Below are 12,435 nucleotides of genomic sequence, written 5' to 3'. Positions count from 1 at the left end.
TGACTCTGATTGGATTATTGCAATGCAAGCTGAATTAAATGAGTTTGAAAGAAACAAGGTATGGCATCTAGTTCCTTCATCTAAACAACAAAAAGTAATTGGCTTAAAATGGGTGTTTAGAAACAAACTAGATGAATATGGAACCATTGTAAGAAACAAAGCTAGACTTGTAGTAAAAGGTTATAACCAACAAGAAGGAATTGATTATGAAGAAACCTTTGCTCCTGTAGCTAGATTAGAAGCCATTAGAATCTTAATTGCATTTGCTGCTTACATGGGATTCAAATTATATCAAATGGATGTTAAGTGTGCATTTTTAAATGGCTATCTAAACGAAGATGTATATGTTGAACAACCCCCTGGTTTGAAAATAAAATCTCCCAAATCATGTCTACAAGCTTGATAAAGCTCTTTATGGGTTAAAACAAGCACCTAGATCATGGTATGAGAGATTATCCAAGTTCCTTTTAGAAAACAACTTTAAAAGAGGAAAGGTTGATAAAACCTTGTTCCTAAAATCTAAAGGAACTGATATTTTGCTTGTTCAAATATATGTTGATGACATCATATTCGGAGCTACTAATGAAACATTGTGCAAAGAATTCTCAAGTCTCATGAGCAATGAATTTGAAATGAGTATGATGGGTGAGTTAAATTTCTTTCTTGGACTACAAATCAAACAAACTGAAAAAGGTATAATTGTTCACCAACAAAAATACATAAAGGAACTATTAAAGAAATATGGCCTCGAAAATTCAAAGATAAATCACACTCCTATGGGAACTTCAACTAGATTAGATGAAGACTCCATAGGAACAAGTGTTGATCAAACAAAATATAGAGGAATGATTGGTTCACTTTTGTATCTAACTGCTAGTCGTCCAGACATAGCTTTCAGTGTTGGTTTGTGTGCTAGATTTCAAGCAAATCCAAAGGAGTCTCACCTCACTGCTGTAAAGAGAATTCTTAGATACCTTAAAGGAACAGATGATCTTGGACTCTACTATCCAAGAAGTGATACATTCGAACTAAAAGGATATGCAGATGCAGATTATGCTGGAGATCTTGTAATAGGAAAAGCACCTCAGGTATGGCACAATTCCTTGGTCATAGTTTAGTTTCTTGGAGTACCAAGAAACAAAACACAGTTGCTTTATCCACTGCTGAAGCAGAATATGTAGCTGCTGCATGTTGCTCTCAAATGCTTTGGATAAAACAACAACTTAGTGACTATGGAATAAACTTTGAATGTGTTCCTATTTATTGTGACAATACAAGTGCTATAGTATATCTAAAGATCCAGTGCATCATTCTAGAGTAAAGCATATACATATTAGACATCACTTTTTAAGAGAAAATGTGAAAAAGGTTTGATCAAACTTGAGTTTTGTCAAACTGATTATCAGATTGCTGATATCCTAACTAAGCCTTTGCAAAGAGATAGATATGAAAATTAAGGCTTGAGTTAGGCTTAATAAAAATTAAGTGATTGTTCCTATGTCAATTCCCCCATGTTTGAATCAATTTGAGTGACTTTGTGTGCTAAAAATAATTGTGTTTAATTGCCTAAGACCATTGCAAATTGGAATGTTGCAAAACATAACCATGAAGTCAAAGAAATAAAACAACTCACAAATGTCACATAATACTCCCCTTACTGTTCCTAAGGTCAAGAAACATGCATAGTATGAAGGATATTGATATGTAGCATTAGTTGTTCCTATAGCACAAGTTCCTTAGCATTTATTTTCTTTCAAAAATTAAAATTCATAAAAATCCGAAAAATCCGATAAAATCCCAAAAATAAGGGGAACCAGTTTAATTAAATCTTGGTTCTTTTTATCTTTTCGTTTCTTCTTTTTTTATTTTTATTTTATTTCTTTTGCTTTATTTCTTTCCCGCGTGTCATAATTACTATTACATGCAAAACTTCCTTCTTCAATTCATCTAAGAAACCGTGTTCCTCTCAAACGCTTCATCTTCACCAAATCCGAAACCTCATCACACCCTTTGATACTCCATAAAAACCTCCAAACCTTCATAAATCATGGCAAAAACTTCAAGAAACTCACCTTTTCCAACACCAAAAACAACCGACACTTCAAAAATGGAAATTTCTTCATCTCCAACTAAAACCCTTGAAACCGACATAATTCAAGAAAACCCCATAGAGGAACAGCAATTAGAATCTCCTAGAAGGAGCATGAGAAGAAAATTGATTGGGGAAGAGATGAAGAAGAAACCCCGGAACAATCTCAGGGGGAAGAAGAAGAAACTGCACCTGTTCCTTCCAAAGGAACTGTTTCTTCGTCTTCCAAGAAAAGGGTCGAACGAAGTGAATCTAGGTATGTCTTGGGCTTTTGCGTCGATTTAGAATGGGCAAATAAAATTGAATTTCTAGAATTAACCTCCATTCTAAAGGAACAAGGCATGGAATTCTTGTTTGAATTCGCCTTTAATAATGCTCTTGTTCCTCTAGCTATGGATGATTTGTGCAAATTTTTTAATACTAATGGAACTTGCACAACTAGTTAGAGGAAGAAAATAAGGTTTAATCAAGCAACTTTAAGCAAAGTATGGGAAGTTCCTTGCAAAGGAACTGATTTGTATTTTAAAAGGAAAGGAACTGTTTCCTTTCCGAATTTTCCTCAAGACAAAATCTTAGAATATTTTGGAGGAACAGCTGGCCAAAACAAACTTAACCATAACCTACTCTCTCCCCTTCACAAAGTACTGTTTAACTTGGTTTGGAGAGCACTCATTCCTCGAACTGAAAAGAGGAATGAAGTGGGTCTCTTGGATATGTGTTACATGTTTTGCTTGGACCACCACATACAAATAATTTCCCTTCCCTCTTCATTCAACACTTAACCCACTGATTGAGAAATTGTGTTATTGGTACGTGCCTTGATAACTTCCTTACTTCATCATTTGAAGTAAGACTTACTGGTTGGACCACCATAGGTATCAAACAAGGGAACATCTTGAATGAGAAGACCCTAAATGGACTTGGTTTGTCTGTCCAAGAAGGTGTTCTCATTCAGGGAAAAATGGCTTTCGGTTCCTCAGGAAAAAGAAAACTGCCCAAAGGACTTAGAAGAAGATATGATGTAATCTTGGATAACCCTGTTCCTAAGCCGGAGGAACCGAAACCTAAGAGGCGCAAACACATTGCCACTAAGCCTAAACCCTCTGTTCCTTTGAGAGTGAGAAAGAGCACTCGTCGAAAAATTGCTCCTGTTCCTGTTCCTTCCAACGAGGACTCTCCTTTAGTCCTTTCGGATAATGAGGAACAGGTACCCTCTACTCTCAAGGAACCATACCCCACCATCTCCCAAACTCTCTGTTCCTTTCAAAAAATACCCTCCATTTCACCTTCGTCCTTCTCTGTTCCTTCTTTTTGAGCAGTTGAAGGATGAAATAAAAGGCCAAATCCTTTTGCTTCCACCTCCACAACTCTTCCACCCACACCACCATTTCTTCCTCCCATTTATCACCCTTCACCTTCTGTTTCCATTCCTGGAACAGATGAGCCTTCCACTCAAACCTCCCAGTTCCTTCACAACATCCCCCATCTGCCTCTAGTTCCAAGGGTAAGGAACAGGAAAATCCGGATGAACTAACTGGGTTAATGAAGTCTGCCTTCCTGCACAACATATGATAAAATTTTACAATCATCTTCATTGGACTTTGGATGCCAAAACTGATACTATGATAAGTCTTATAGAAATTGAGTGATACCGTGGTTGCGCAGCAAAAGAAGATGGACACTATGGCTCGTACTTGGAGGAGCTGAAGGAACAGGTTAACTACATCATGGGTGGTGATGAGAAAAAGTTGGAGGATGTGGTTGAAGAAGAAGTTGTAAGGAACACCATTCCCCTTCCCTTTCTTAGTTTCTTTATTGTTGTTTGTTGTTCCTGTTTCTTTCATCAAGGAACACAACTTTTGTTTCTTCTTTTTCTTTTCTTTCTTTGTTTTGTTATGGAACAAGTGCTATATAATCAATGACTTTTGCTATATTGTCTATGTTTCTAAATGTTTGCATAATTTCTTCCTTGGAATGGCTAGTATTATGTGATTGATGTTTGAGCAAGTTTACTCTTTGATTTTCTAACTTAACCACTAATGGTGCTTGCATATTGGTCTTAAGGTGTTAAATCAATTCATCAATTCATGCAGAGTCTATTCTTTTTGAGGATGACAAAGGGGGAAAAGGATTTAAGGAACAAACTGTACATAAACTTAAAAAAATGAAAATTAAAAAAATTAAAAATTGGATAAGGTAAATGAAAAATCAAAAATAGGTTAAGGTAAATGAAAAATCAAACTTCAGTTACTTACATAATTGTGTTTTATTTTTCATTTTCTTCTTTATGTTTTTATTTTCATTCACTTATATTATTTGTTATTTTCCTTAGTTTGTACCTTTGTTGTCATCATCAAAAAGGGGGAAATTGTTGAACCCTAGTTTTGATAATGACAAAGAAACAAAGGAACAAACTAAGTAGTGAACTAATGAATTATTTAAGTGTATGGTGTCTAAGGTATCAATGCAAGGAACTGGGAGAATACAAGTCAATGAAGAAGTCAAGAGAGGATTTCAAAGGCTAAGTAAAGAAGTTTCTATGTTGATACTGGAGCAAGCATTGGATCAAGAATAATAGAAGCTAGGCGTTTTATTTTCTAGTTCCAATGTAAAGGAACAAAGAAAGAATGGTAAGGAGCACTGTGGCAGAATATTTGAGAATGAAGCGTTTGTTCCTGTAAGGAACAAACTAAGTGGCACTTAGAAATATGTTAAAGGAACTGAACTAATATAAGGAACTAGACTTAGGCGTGTATTAGTGTAACGGTTAAAAGATAATGGAGTAAGTCATGCCTAGATTATAGGAAATTAGTTATTTCTAATTTCAAATGATAAAATCAGTTTTAAAAAGAAAATCTGTTTTGGAAAAGATTTTATTTTTCGGAAAATAAGAAAATAAATATCCGGTTGTTAGAAAGATTTTATTTCAAAGATATTATTTTCTTAAAGATTAGAAATTCAGATTTAAAGATAAAAAGAGTTTATAAAAACTGATTTTCGGATAATGTCAAGGAACTCCTATTATTTAGGAGTAATGGCTGCATTTTATCCACGTTCATTTATAGTTCATGGGATCATGGGACATGATGTAAAACGTGTTCCTTAGGGGAAGGAACATCATGGGTAAATGGATTAAAACGTGTACTCTAACATTAATCCCACGTTCTTCATGATTAACACTATAAATATAGAAGTCTAGATAAGTTCCAAATTGTGTCTGACTAAGTAATTAAGTGAGTTTAACTTATTAAGTGTCAGTGCCTTCATTCTCTCATAATAGCCATTTGTTCTTTGCCTTCTTACTCTAATTCCACTAAGCTTATTTCGATCAATTGTATTTTGGTTTTTGGGGTAAGGGAACTTTGAGTGAAGTTCTGTAAGAGAAAGGCTTTGAGTGAAGCTTGTATGTGTGAGAAAACTTCGAGTGAAGTTGAGAGGAACTGCTGTTAAGGGAACAGTGGTTCAGGAACTTGAGTTTAGGAACTCAAGGTGGGGCTCGAGTTAGAATTAGGTTGTAACAGAGTTGTTTGGCCTAATTAGTGGAAGTGTTGAGTTTAAAATCCCTAGTGGTCGAGGTTGTTTCTTCTTGTTCGGCCCAAGTTTTTCCTCGTAAAAATCCCTTGTGTTCCTTTAGCTTGTTTATTCGTTTAAGTTTTAATTTCCGCAAAAAGTTACGTTTATTTCTACACCTACAATTCACCCCCCCTCTTGTAGTGTTCCTAGGGAAATAACATGACCCAAGTCCCAAGTCATTCCGATAGTCGATTTGTTGAACACTCAATTAATTCTGAAGGTCGATTTATTCTGACGCAATTCATTCCCATATCGATTTCTTCCGACCCAAGTAATTCCAGAATCCGGATTATTCCGAGCCAAGTTATTCCGATATCGATTTCTTTCGACCCAAGTAACCCGAAAGCCGATTTCTTCCAACCCAAGTAATTCCGAAAGCCGCATTATTCCTACCAACTTATTCCGATATCGATTTCTTCCGACCCAAGTAACCCGAAAGCCGATTTCTTCCAACCTTAGTAATTCCGGAACCGAATTATTCCGACCAAAGTTATTCCGATATCGATTCCGACCCAAGTAACCCGAAAACCGATTTCTTCCGACCCAAGTCATTCCGAAACCCGATTTCTTCCGACCAAAGTTATTCCGATATCGATTTCTTCCGACCCAAGTAACCCGAAAGCCGATTTCTTCCGACCCAAGTCATTTCGAAACCCGATTTCTTCCGACCCAAGTTATTCTGATATCGATTTCTTCCGGCCCAAGTAACCCGAAAGCCGTTTTTTCCGACCCAAGTCATTTCGAAACCCGATTTCTTCCGACCCAAGTTATTCCGATATCGATTTCTTCCGACCCAAGTAACCCGAAAGCCGATTTCTTCCGACCCAAGTCATTCCGAAACCCGATTTCTTCCGACCCAGTCATTCCGAAACCCGATTTCTTCCGACCCAAGTTATTCCGAAAGCCGATTTCTTCCGACCCAAGTCATTCCGAAGCCGATTTTCGACCGACTTCACCTTATTCCATTCCGACCCAAATTCACCCCAACCCAGATACCGGCCGACCCAGTCTCACCCGACCCATTTTCGACCCAGTTCCGAGATCCTCTCACCCAGTTTCACCCGACCCAAGTTCACCCGACCCACCCAGTTCCGACCCATGACACGGTGTCACCCAGATTATTCCGACCCAAATCATTCCGACCCAGCCTGGGTCAACCCAAACCCAGCCAGTGACCCAGATTGACACCTCTAGGTTGGGTTACTAATTCCACGGGTTAAACTGGGCACGGGTGAACACTGAGTCGGAATGGGTCGGCTTTCCAACCGACCACTCTCGGCTCGGAACAGGTTGGGTCTAGGTCGCATGCGGGTTCACCCGTGGGTCGGCCCAGTTTTTGACACCTCTAGCGTATGGTTCCATAAGCATGCGCCATCCCGATTTAGTAAGAAACGTTGCATTATCTTGTCAAACATATCTCATCCCAATTTCCCCAGATTCTTCCAATTTTAGGAGAGTTTCCCAAGTAAGAAGGTGCATTCCTCTTTTCTCTTCATTTCTTGCCTAAATAAATCTTTGACTTTTTTTTATCAATAGTATCACATGTAGTTTTTGAGATTTGGCATTTGCATTGAATAATAGCTCATGGAAGTGGTCATAGATTTAGCTAATTTTCCCAGCCAATGATAAATATTTAGTTTTTCATCTTGATAATCTCCTGTCAATTATTTCGCATAAATGACTGAAGGTTTCTTTCATCACACGACTTATGAGGGTACGCATGCCAAGATATAGTCCTAGGTCATCTGTTTCCTCCAAACCTAGTTTGTGGCTATACTAGCTTGGGTAACATCATCAATATTCTTCGAGAAGTAAACACGAGATTAGCATGACTTACTTTTTGTCCCGAAGCTTTACAAATGCTTTGTAAACTTCTTGGATAATTTCAGCTTGATCAAGCTTAGCTTCCACATATAATATGATGTCGTTTGCGAATAATAAGTTGGATAACAGAAGGCCATCCCTACTTGCTCGAATAGGTTTTCATTTATTCGCAATTATAGACTCCTCAATGGTTTGGTAGAGTCGCTCCATGCACATGAAGAAGAGATATGGACATAAAGGATCTCCTTGTCTTATACCTCTCAATGGAGTGAATTTTTTTGACATTTGTTCACCATTCAAGAGGGCCTTAAAGGATGAAGAGGTCACAAACTCCATGATGACATTGATTAAGAGAAGGGGAAGGTTCGTTCGAAACACAATATCTCTAATGAATGACCATCAAAGACTATCATATGCCTTTTCATAGTCGATTCTGAACATATAACCTTTTAATCCTTGCTTACGCGTCATAGTATGGATAACCTCGCTCCTACACAATGACGATGTTATCTATAATTTGTCTTCCAGTCACAAAGCTTGCTTGTAGCACTGATAAGAGTGCCTTTATGCGGTACACTATACTTCTAGTGATAATCTTGTAGGCAATGTTACATAGTCCGATCGGCTGAAACTAGGAAGCTAGCTCCGGTTTGTCTACTTGTGGTGTTATTTAAACCTTTTGGAAGAAATTTCCCTTGGAGCACATCAAGGGCTAGTTCATATACATGATTCGCGACCAAATCCCTTTTTTTTAGGCTTGAAATTTTTCACTTCTATTTTTGAGAAAGGTTTGGATGAACTTTCCAATCTCTGTTAGAAAACTCCAAAAAATCATCTTGCGGAACACTTCGAAGATCCCCCTCATCTTCTTCAGTCAAATAACATGGTAAAATAATTCACCATGTGGGATTTTGACAAGGTCTTTCTCATTAATCCAATTTTCAGTGTCATCTTTGATTGCCACTATTTATTTTTGCCATCTACGGACAATAGTGCTAAGGTGGACGAAGGTCGGATTTTTGTCTCCATCTTTTTATCCAATTCACCCTTGAGTTTTTACACTAAAAAGTTTCCTCTTAGAATTCGCTTTTCGTGGTGAACTGGTCGTCCCATACCTTCTGCCTGTCCTATGTGTGTGGAACCAGGTCTTTTTCGGTTACAGCCTTCCCCTCGAATACATAGGGTAGGTAGGGCTGGGTAAGAAGGGGTCCCCTGTTGCCAATAAACTTTTCCCGGCCTTACTTTTTTAAAAGTAAGTAAGTAGACTTTCGTCGCCATACTTATTCTTCTAAGTGAATTGGCATTACCTTACTCTAAAGAGTCAGTCAATTTCATTGCCTTCGCCTTCGATTCCTCTTACTCATAAAGGGTCTTACGGTCGGGAGAACTACCTAAAACTAAAGAAAAATAGTGCTCTTTCTAAGAGTAGGCGTGGAGAGCTTTTTGCGGGGAAACTTGCAAGTACAATTTGGGGGGAGGCGGCTCAATAACTCTCTACGGGGTTTGAATTCCAATTTGGTAGTCCTCTATCATTTCTTGTAAATAAGATTTTTTGTATTCCTTCTAGGCGTGCCATGAGATTGTGTTTTTGCTTGAATATGTTACCTAAACCTCTTTCTTCCGGTGTTGTAATTCATCTGAAAGATAAGCAAGAGCAGGCACAAGAGGGCTCGTTTTTTCCATTTATCATTCACATATTCCTAAAATTTTTCGTGAGAAAGCCAAGTGGCTTGGAATCGAGAAGGTTCATGCATAAAATGGATAGGCATAAATCCATTAGGGGAAATGAAAATAAGGCAACGGCCTGATTGAAACGCCATAAGATTCTTTACTTTAGCCTTATCATACCATAGCCACTACAGAGCTCTCTCGAGCCTTCCACTCCTCCGAGTTTCAAGAGTTACCCCCCCCCCCCATGTATGGGCCAATCCAGAGAATTCTACCTTCATAAGGTTCATTTCGCTTATCCAGTCATTGAACTTTTTGGATCTTCTATTAGTTTCATAGCAGGAAGTGTTTCGCTCCAAACGAAATGCCGTATCATTAAATTACCCGTAATTAACCAAGGATGGTTGTGATGAGCTGCAAAATTCTTTAGTTCCTGCCAAAGTTGTGCCCCAACTTTATTAATATCCATAGTTGTAAATTTTTGGTTTATAATAATAGGATTAAGAGTGAAAAATTTTGTTCTCCAGTAAACCCAAATTCCATCGCTAAATCCCATGGCATCAACTCGAGTATAGCGCGAGAAGCCTAAGATTGAAGCAATTTTAAACGCTTGAGAACCACCTATGTGAGTTACAATTAACACTAAAACATTCCCTCCCATAAGCACCGGTTTTTTAATCTGATGCGGATTTTTGAGGACCGCATCAGATTTTTTTTTTGCCAACTTTCCTTCCCATTTTTTGGTTGCTTTTCGGATGCGGTTTTACAAAAACCGCATCTGTTACTAAGTGACATATAAGATTTTTTCCACTAGTGCATTCCTGTTAATAGTGCTTGGATTCGGGTATTGTAAGTGGCAGAGTGGCCTTGCTGCCACGATTATCCACTGAGATTCAGCCCTATGTCGCTTCGATTCGTCCCTCCCCCCCCCCCCCCCACCCTCCAACAACCCCCCAAAAATCCTAAGTAAAGGTGACGTGAGGTTCGACTCTAGCACTTTGTGGCATAAAACTTAACACTTTGTTATATTGAGAAGTATACTACTTGGCACCAAAAGAAAATCATCTCAAAGACAAGGGGCCGGGGGAAGTGATTGACGATTCACCGCACCCGCGGGGTTCAACCGCTTGTTGATATTTCGACAATATTTTTTGTACAACCATATTTTAGAACTTACCCCTTCGCAATGATTGCAATATACATGCATACTTTGGAAGGTATACTTAATTTACGTATTTCTTTTTTCTGGAAAGAATAATATTTTATGCGGAAAATGGGCCAAATAAGGCAAAAAATAGAGGGTAATTTGGAAAAAATATGGAAAAATCTTGAAAAATATGTTTCGACGTGTACTTAATCTACGTATTTTTTTTTCAAAAAATAATACATTTTGACGGGAAATGGGCAAACATAAGCCAAAAAACAGTGAAATATAGGAGGGAAAATACATGGAAAATATTTCACGCCTCGAAGATACTTCAAAGCCCCCCTCCCGATGCCGGATGATCCCCATGGGGACGCAGACCTTCATTACCTGTCCGCTTTTGCCTTCCCTAAGCTCGCTCGGATCGACCCTAGCTAGGCCTAGGAGGGCCTCCGAACTGCACCACATGACCCTTCCACGACATGAGTGTGCCTTCAAAGGGCCTCCCATGGCCCTGGGATGCACCCCGTGGGCACCGGTTCCCGGACCCCGCGGGCGCCCGGATTCGTGTACTATAATCCACGTTTTTTCCAGTATTCGGGCCATTTTCTGACTTCCCGGGGCCCGACGAGTTTTTTCGTCCCGGACCTCCCTAGGGTCCCCGGGGATCCCCCATGGGGCCTCAGACCTTCATTTCCTTCCCTTAGCTCGACCCACGCTCGGTCCTAGGAGGGCTTCCGGATGGCTCCCCATGCCCCCCTTCTAAGGAACGGGTGTGATTATTTATATGTATATTGTAATCATGTCATATGCATGTATATTACAATCATTGCCAAGGGGTAAGTTCTAAAATATGGTTGTACAAAAAATATTGTCGAAATATCAACAAGCAGTTGAACCCCGCGGGTGCGGTGAATCGTCAATCACTTCCCCCTTGTCTTTGAGATGATTTTCTTTTGGTGCCAAGTAGTATACTCCCTCTGTTTTTTTTATCTTTCTCACTTGGAATCTTGGCACTATTCATATTTGGAGAGAATCTTCTCAATTTTTTTAAATTTACAAGAAAAAAATATAGTCATGTGGGGTCTTGTTTGATTCGTCTCAATTAGTACATTATTAATATTCAATCATTATAATTTTTACTAATATATAATGAAAGATATTTAAGTCCAAAGAAGTGCATTGGGAGATGTGCACAGGAAAGTGAGAATGATAAAAAAAACTGAGGGAGTACTTCTCAATATAACAAAGTGTTAAGTTTTATGCCACAAAGTGTTAGAGTCGAACCTCACGTCACCTTTACTTAGGATTTTTGGGGGGTTGTTGGAGGGGTGGGGGGAGGGACGAATCGAAGCGACATAGGGCTGAATCTCAGTGGATCGTGGCAGCCAGGCCACTCTGCCACTTACAAAACCCAAGTAGTAATAAGAATCTTAATAATTTGACTTTCGTTTGGAATGAAGTTTAGAATCCACTTCTTGATTGTCAAGTAGTGATCATCAAGTAGCAAAGGCTCTTGAGTAAGTACATAATTGTAATACGCAACATTAGTGACCATAATTGTAATACGCAACATTAGTGACCGAGCAATAAAGTACTTACAACCAAAATATGTAAGCGACAATTCACCTTTGATGTTCCGTTTCTTTTTCAAGCGTCTCATTAAACCCATGTTCTCTAGATTCCCATCGAACAAGTTGATGATTAGGGAGTCTTTAATTTCCATGGTTGACGCATTAGCATCATCCATTTCATCTTCCGGCCAGTATCATCATCTGAAATGTCACCTTCCTCATCAGGGAGTGGATTGAAGACCGAATGATCTTGTGATGCAGTTATAGAATTTCCACTCAGCATTTCTTTGAATGTGAGATTGTTGGCAATTAGGGTTCAGGGGGGTTGGTTGATTGTCTTTCCTGACTGTCAGCGTTGGGTTCAATCCCATTCTCATCAGATGATTCACGCATTGCTATATCCTAGAAGTTGCTGAAAATTAAATGAGTAATTCTGCGCTTGAGTTTTTTGGTTAATCGATGAAGTTGATCTTGTTCTTCCAGAGATTTAGAATCTTTAGATTGGTTTTCAGCTAGAGGTTTCACATAGAGAGTTGAGCCAAATTCCTACTCCCATCTGAATA

The sequence above is a fragment of the Beta vulgaris genome, chromosome 9 (genome assembly GCF_026745355.1).
Source record: "Beta vulgaris subsp. vulgaris cultivar EL10 chromosome 9, EL10.2, whole genome shotgun sequence".
NCBI lineage: Eukaryota > Viridiplantae > Streptophyta > Magnoliopsida > Caryophyllales > Amaranthaceae > Beta > Beta vulgaris.
The sequence above is the reverse complement of the archived record's forward strand: the minus strand, read 5'-3'. Positions refer to the sequence as shown.